This window comes from Zootermopsis nevadensis, unplaced genomic scaffold, assembly GCF_977971745.1.
Source record: "Zootermopsis nevadensis isolate Lab colony 2312 unplaced genomic scaffold, Znev_1.0 Znev_ptg000020l, whole genome shotgun sequence".
Taxonomy (NCBI): domain Eukaryota; kingdom Metazoa; phylum Arthropoda; class Insecta; order Blattodea; family Termopsidae; genus Zootermopsis; species Zootermopsis nevadensis.
Genome location: NW_028259152.1, coordinates 17,477,387 through 17,484,541, shown reverse-complemented (window position 1 = coordinate 17,484,541; position 7,155 = coordinate 17,477,387).

Genomic DNA, 7,155 nt, shown 5'->3' with positions numbered 1-7,155 from the left:
TTAAATAATTTTCTTAGGCACAAAGTTGTGGTGGGGGGGGGGGGGGGGCATTCTAAGTTTTCTCGAGATAATGTTTGCTACATACGCCTGTCTTGCTTACACAAACTGAGACTTTTATTTGTGGGGTTTCTCGCCTCAGATTCGGTTTCTGCCCGCTAATGGGCAGTGAGTCTGTGTTTCTGGACGCCCTAGCTGATGGCAGACTGAAACACGAGGCAGTCTCTAACTCACGAGTGGGCGTCTCTTCCTTTCCGATCCAGTTCTAATTTCCCTCCTCAAAATAAAATTACTTTCGCCTTTTATCTTTACAGGCAAACATTAAGGCTTTGACCGGGATGTTCTATTGTTAAATCTTATGTGGTACCGCCTGATTCGACTTCTAATGGTTAAGTGAAGTGTTTTCTTCGCGGTACGGTCTGGATTCGTAAATATTATGAAGACGAGCTTCGGCTTCAAAGGGTTAACCAGTTGATTTTCGTAATGGTGAGGTGTAGTGTTTTCTTCGCGGTACGGTCTGGATTCGTAAATATTATGAAGACGAGCTTCGGCTTCAAAGGGTTAACCAGCTGATTTTCGTAATGGTGAGGTGAAGTGTTTTCTTCGCGGTACGGTCTGGATTCGTAAATATTATGAAGACGAGCTTCGGCTTCAAATGGTTAACCAGCTGATTTTCGTAATGGTGAGGTGAAGTGTTTTCTTCGCGGTACGGTCTGGATTCGTAAATATTATGAAGACGAGCTTCGGCTTCAAAGGGTTAATGATGACGCTCTGTAAGAATCTCTGTTTAATTAAGAGCGTCTGCTTGCAGAACTTGGATTTTGTCCTTTCAAAATTGGAACGTTCTGGCCGATTTGAAAGGGTACTGACGATGGTGTGTTACAGTTGAAATAACTTAAAAACACGGACGATGGACACAGTCTAAGAGTTTAGTGATCCCAATTGAAACATTCAGTCTACCCTCTCCTGAGATCTCTAGCACTAATTAGTGCAGTGCTCGTGTGAGTTCTTTCTCAGGAACTCTCAGTTTTTACAGACACGAGATACGGAAATTTTGAACACTAGAATCTATTACAAACTGAGAAGTTTTGAAAATGCGTCAGTCCGTACACGACAGAGGAAATTAGTTGCTTCGTGTGTCTGAAAGTTTTACTTAACAGTCTGGTCGTCAGGACAGGATTTTTCGCCTTAATTTTCCTGGAATGTGATTCCTACGGAACGGAAGCTACGTTATAAATCCATTAAAAGTTTCACTAAAGAAAAACTTCTCGCTCGATGTTTCGTATTGCGTAAACAAAATGTGGCCTTGGAAGGATTAGACAAGGTCACAGTCTGTTGACACGCAAATCTCGAATTTTCCTAGAACGACTGAGGAAAACTTGTCAGGAATTTTCGATTATATTTATTAACGATGTCTTGTCCGGACACTTCTCGTTCTCGAGTCACACATTTCCCGAATTTGTGGGCTGGCGTCACGAAATGGACGTGGCCGATTTCAATACACATGCCAGGAATCTGAGCTGTAACCGTTTCAAGCCCCTTAGTTCAGAGAGCCAGCCGCTGTGTGGCGCGGCGTACTATAAAAAAACTCCCTCTCCACTGACGCGCACGACAATAGCCGTGGGTGATGGAGCTTTTAGCGGCTGTTTCAAGTGGGGGGTGGGGGGTGGGAAAGCGGAAACCACTTCATCCCTGCAGTAATTGTTGTATCAGAATACCCGCCCCTACATAATCGTGACTCTAATTTACAATTTAATTAGTTCTAATTTGATAATGGCTACTAGATGATGACGTGTTTAAACGGAAATCGAAAAAAAATCAACACGGTTAGTTCAATTTCAAGGAGAGAGAGAGAGAGAGAGAGAGAGAGAGAGAGAGAGAGAGAGAGAAAAGAAAAAAAGAAATCGATTCTTAAAAATAATTAACCTTCAATTATGGAAGGTGATAACTCTTTTAAGATTTCAACAAATTAAAATCGTTGATTAATTTTTGAAATCTTCTTACGACGTTTCATTACACATGTGTTTATTTAACGACGTTGTCAGCAGCTCAGACCACTGCTCCGTAAATCTTTCCATCAGCCAAGTTTGTCATACACACGTGACACCACACCACAAAATTTCGCCTCTCGAAAAGGCTGGCACGAAACTATACATGGCGCCATATATACGAGTTAACACGGTCGTAGCACTGAGACACGAGCCAAGAAATCCTGTCTTATAAATCTTCAAGACTAAAATAGACAAAACTATGCCTGTTCTTGCTGTATTGTACGGGTGTAAAACTTGGTCTTTCTCATTTGGAGAAACGTTTTTGAGCACGGGATGCTGGAGAGGATATTTGAGCTATGGAGAGAATCTGAGGAAAACTGCGTAGCGGGAGCTTAATAATTTGTATTCTACGCCAGGTATTATCAGGAAGGATGAGATCGGCGAGCCATGTAGCATGTGTGAGGAATCCATGCAGTTTAATAAAGATCTTAAGTTAGTAGAGCAATTACATGATCTAGGTGTGGATGGGGAATGATATTAAAGCGGATTTAAAGAAATGAGGTGGGAGAATCTCATGAGATAACAGTCGTGGACCCTTTTGAATACGGTAATGAACCTTTGGCTTCCATAAAAGGCGATGAGTTTAATTGTGGTTGGTATAGACGTAATTTACGTAATTTATTTTCATCTTTACATGAAGCTCAAACTGAAATGTTCCCATCTCTAAAGAAAACGTACACGAAGACGTTTAACACAAACAAAACGTAACATTCGTAGCTCCAGGTAGGTTAGTTAGTTAGTTAGTTAGTTAGTTAGTTAGTTAGTTAGTTAGTTAGTTAGTTAGTTAGTTTGTTAGTTAGTTAGTTAGTTAGTTAGTTAGTTAGTTAGTTTGTTTGTTTGTTAGTTTGTTAGTTTGTTAGTTTGTTAGTTTGTTAGTTTGTTTGTTTGTTTGTTAGTTTGTTTGTTAGTTTGTTTGTTTGTTAGTTAGTTAGTTACTTAGTTAGTTAGTTAGTTATTTTGTTTGTTTCTTTGTTTCTTTGTTTCTTTGTTTCTTTGTTAGTTAGTTAGTTAGTTAGTTAGTTAGGTAGTTAGTTAGTTAGTTAGTTAGTTAGTTAGTTAGTTATGTTTGTCATACTGTAAGGTACATGAAACATTTCGCACGTTCGCGCCATCTTGTGGAAACCTGATGATTTCATGACCCTTTGCGTCACCTCATAAGCTTGAGTGTCCGCCATGTTGGTATTAACTTGCTATAAAATTAGAAGTATAATATTAAGGTGGCGCCAAATTTTCTGAAAATCTGCCGATTAGTGTAGGTGTTTTGGATTGGTTATCCTAGCCTAGTTTGTGTCCGCATTAGAGGAACATCAGTACCGGAGAAGTAATTCGCAAAGAACGCGGTTTGAAGACACGTGCGAACTCCGCTGAAACACACATTGTTTCAGTCGCTGAAGATCTGCCGGCTTTGTCTAGAAGTGCTTATGGTGAACGCAAACACACGAGCAGTGCCGATGATGCGGTCATCTGGCACTTCCGATGATTTTCCCAGGCTTCACTTCCAGACTGAACATCCATATATCACATGCGCACTTAACTTGAAGTCTGCTGCTCCAGATTGCCTGAGGAGGAGCGCTAAATGTTACTCTTTTCTTTTTATTTCAATCTAACCCCGTGTTGTAATCAATTTTAACCTATTATCCGTCCGTAGAACCAAAAAAATCTCTTATGGGAACAACGTGTCAGCGTTTTAAACAACCGGAAGATTTTCACGAAATTTGGCTGAGATTCATTTCCCTGTCTAGCGCGGCATCGGATCATTAAAATTTCGTGCATTCACCTGTTCATACCGGCTGGTTGAAGCCACTTTATATCTCACTATTTTAAAACACACACTTTCTCATTTCTAGTTCTTAGCCATTGTCGACAACAACAATTTTGAATTTACAAAAAGGAAACAAAGACAACTTTTCACAAATTAATAATGCACTTAACCAAATATTTTATTCATCCATAATAATGTATGTAACGCCACGGCAACAAAGTTTTCCTCCGTGGCATCCCAACAATTACTCCATTCACACACAGAAGAAGGCAATGGCAAACCACTTCTGGATCATCTGCCAAGAACGTATATGAACAGGTCCCAGTCCGAGAAAAGGATGGAAGGATCCTGTTCATATGGACCTGTCGTCAGACAGAACACTAAATAATAATAAGATGAGGTGGTCTAGCGGTTAGAACGCTGGCCTTGTAATCCTGGGGTCTCGGGTTCGATTCCCGGCGGTGCCCGAATTTATAACTTGTGTTGGGCAAGGCCGTGGTCTAGGCAACACGGAGTTTTCCTCTGTGGCATTCACACACAGAAGAAGGCAATGGCAAACCACTTCTGGATCATCTGCCAAGAACGTATATGAACAGGTCCCAGTCCGAGAAGAGAAAAGGATGGAAGGATCCTGTTCATATGGACCTGACCTGTCGTCAGACAGAACACTAAATAATAATAAGATGAGGTGGTCTAGCGGTTAGAACGCTGGCCTTGTAATCCTGGGGTCTCGGGTTCGATTCCCGGCGGTGCCCGAATTTATAACTTGTGTTGGGCAAGGCCGTGGTCTAGGCAACACGGAGTTTTCCTCCGTGGCATCCCAACAATTACTCCATTCACACACAGAAGAAGGCAATGGCAAACCACTTCTGGATCATCTGCCAAGAACGTATATGAACAGGTCCCAGTCCGAGAAAAGAAAAGGATGGAAGGATCCTGTTCATATGGACCTGTCGTCAGACAGAACACTAAATAAAATAAAATAAGTAAATAAAATAATATATGATTACGAAGTCAGTCCATGGATTAAGGGGACAGAAAACACGTGATCTCAGACACTGTGGAAATAGAAATGTACCTGTATGAAGTCAAATCCTATGCGTCCAGTTGGATTCAGTGGATTCAACGAATTAATAGAACAAGACTCATTCATGACAATGGATTCAACCAGTTCCATCCACGAAGAAACATCAGAACGTATTACGTAAAAATCCAACTTAAATGTAGGTTTCTCTGGCATTATTAACACAGCTATTTAAAACGTGTTAGAGCATTCTGGTCTTAACACGCGTCTACCAGAAGGAAGAATCCATGTTGCCTGCGACTGCAGCGCCTCTTAAGTATATCGGCTCTAATCGCTGCGTCTTTAAGCTCATGACATGGAAATGTCATCTAGGACTTGGCGCCACTTCGTGAGCGAAATCCACTAACCAAACACGGGAAAGAGCCGAGTGGTATCATGGATTAGGTTGGATTTTTCACCCATCCCAAAAGCACTAGATTGCTCGGTCTTCGGGGGTTTGTGTCCTTCACAAGATTTGGATTAACTTTCTTTTGATTCGACAGTGTACTTCCATCTGAAAGAAACCGATGTTTTGTTAAGGGAGTGCAAGCCACGTGAATTATTAAATCAACAGATATGCGATGGAAATATTTCAACTCCGTTAAATACACGCTTACTTTCTACCCTAATCGATTTTCTTATCGTTGCGATGGGGCGAGGCTACGTCTATGCTCATTGTCCGTCCCCCAGATGATACACGAGAGGAAATAGGGCAGAGGTTGAATGATGCAGACTGGGGCAAACCGAAGGCCTCGGAAAAGAAATCATTCCCACTTCGCTCACCATAAATTCCACGTAACCTGACCTGGGAAAAAACCCAGACCTTTGGGGCAAACCGCCTGAGCTATTTCACGGCCATAGCCTGATCGATTAATCGATGTTCAACGTTTAAGACGTAAGGAAGTAACGTTTAAGCTGAGAGAGTTCACTCAAAGTAGTGACTAGCTATGGGGGTGAGCGACCGGGGTTCTATTTCCGGAAGGTGCAGGGATTCATTTCCACATCCAGATCGACTATGAGGCCCACTCTTCGGGAATAAAATGAAGGACCTATGAGCTAAATAGTCTAAGACTGCCTGCAGTTAAATAGTTTTATTATTGATATTGTTCGCTACAAACAAGATTAAACATTCAAACCATATTAATACCACGATGAAACCAAGTTTCTACCACGTTGACAGCACCTTAAAACCACGTTCAAAGCTCGATGAAATGACGTTGAATCCACATTTGAAACAGAACCTAACCTCACATACCAACCCGACGTCTAACCTAACCTAACCTAACCTCACATAACAACCCGACGTCTAACCTAACCTAACTTAACACAACTTAATCTAACTTAATACAATCTAACCAAGCCTAATCCAGGCTAAAGGAACACGCTGAAACAATTTTGGAATCGTGTTCAGACCACGTTCAAGCCACGATGGAACTTCCTTAAGACCGCTTTGGCACAAAACAACATAATACAACCTCATCTATTCTAACCTACCATAAACCAACCTAACCTAACCCGTTGAAACCAAGTTCGAACGGTATCCAAAAGATAAAATCACGTTGAAACCACAAAAGAACGTAACTTGGCCCAAAATAGTTTGACTTAACGTGACCTAACACAACCTAATCCAAAAGAAGCCAAGTCTTTGAAACTATACGTTAAATAAATGTTCAAACTGCGCTCAGATTATTCTGAAACAACGTTTAATAATTCGCTTCAATCGCCTTGGACGTAGAGTGCATTATGTACGAACGGCCTTCAACTTCTCGGTAATTATTTTACAGATTACTAATCTTCTTGAAATTACTTGGGTGAATTTCGGTAAGATGAGCAGGTTACTGTAGCGGTAACGATCTAGACTTGTGTTCAGGAAGAACTCGGTTCGAATACCAGTTCGTCTACTGACTGTCTACCTTCAGACAAGCCACGATCATCTCCTTTTAAATCCTTACAGCATTCGTGAACATTTTCCCCTTATCATTCGACCTGTTATCTCAACAGCACAAAAATCGTCTTTAAGTAGCTGTTTGTGGTGAAGAATTGTGTTTTATTTGAGGTAGGAACTGAATGTTTAAATATTATTTATACGTGAGCTTTGCGGTTTACAGCGATAACAGCTGCTTACAGCACGCACAGCGGTAGTTTATGGAACAAACTGCTTCAGCAGTCAATGACGTATTTCGTCTGCATCTTGTATTTGCGTTTTCTGATTTGCAGAACAAACACGAAATACGAAATAAATTTATCTAAATAGCTTTTAAAATTTAAGTTCTTATTTCAAA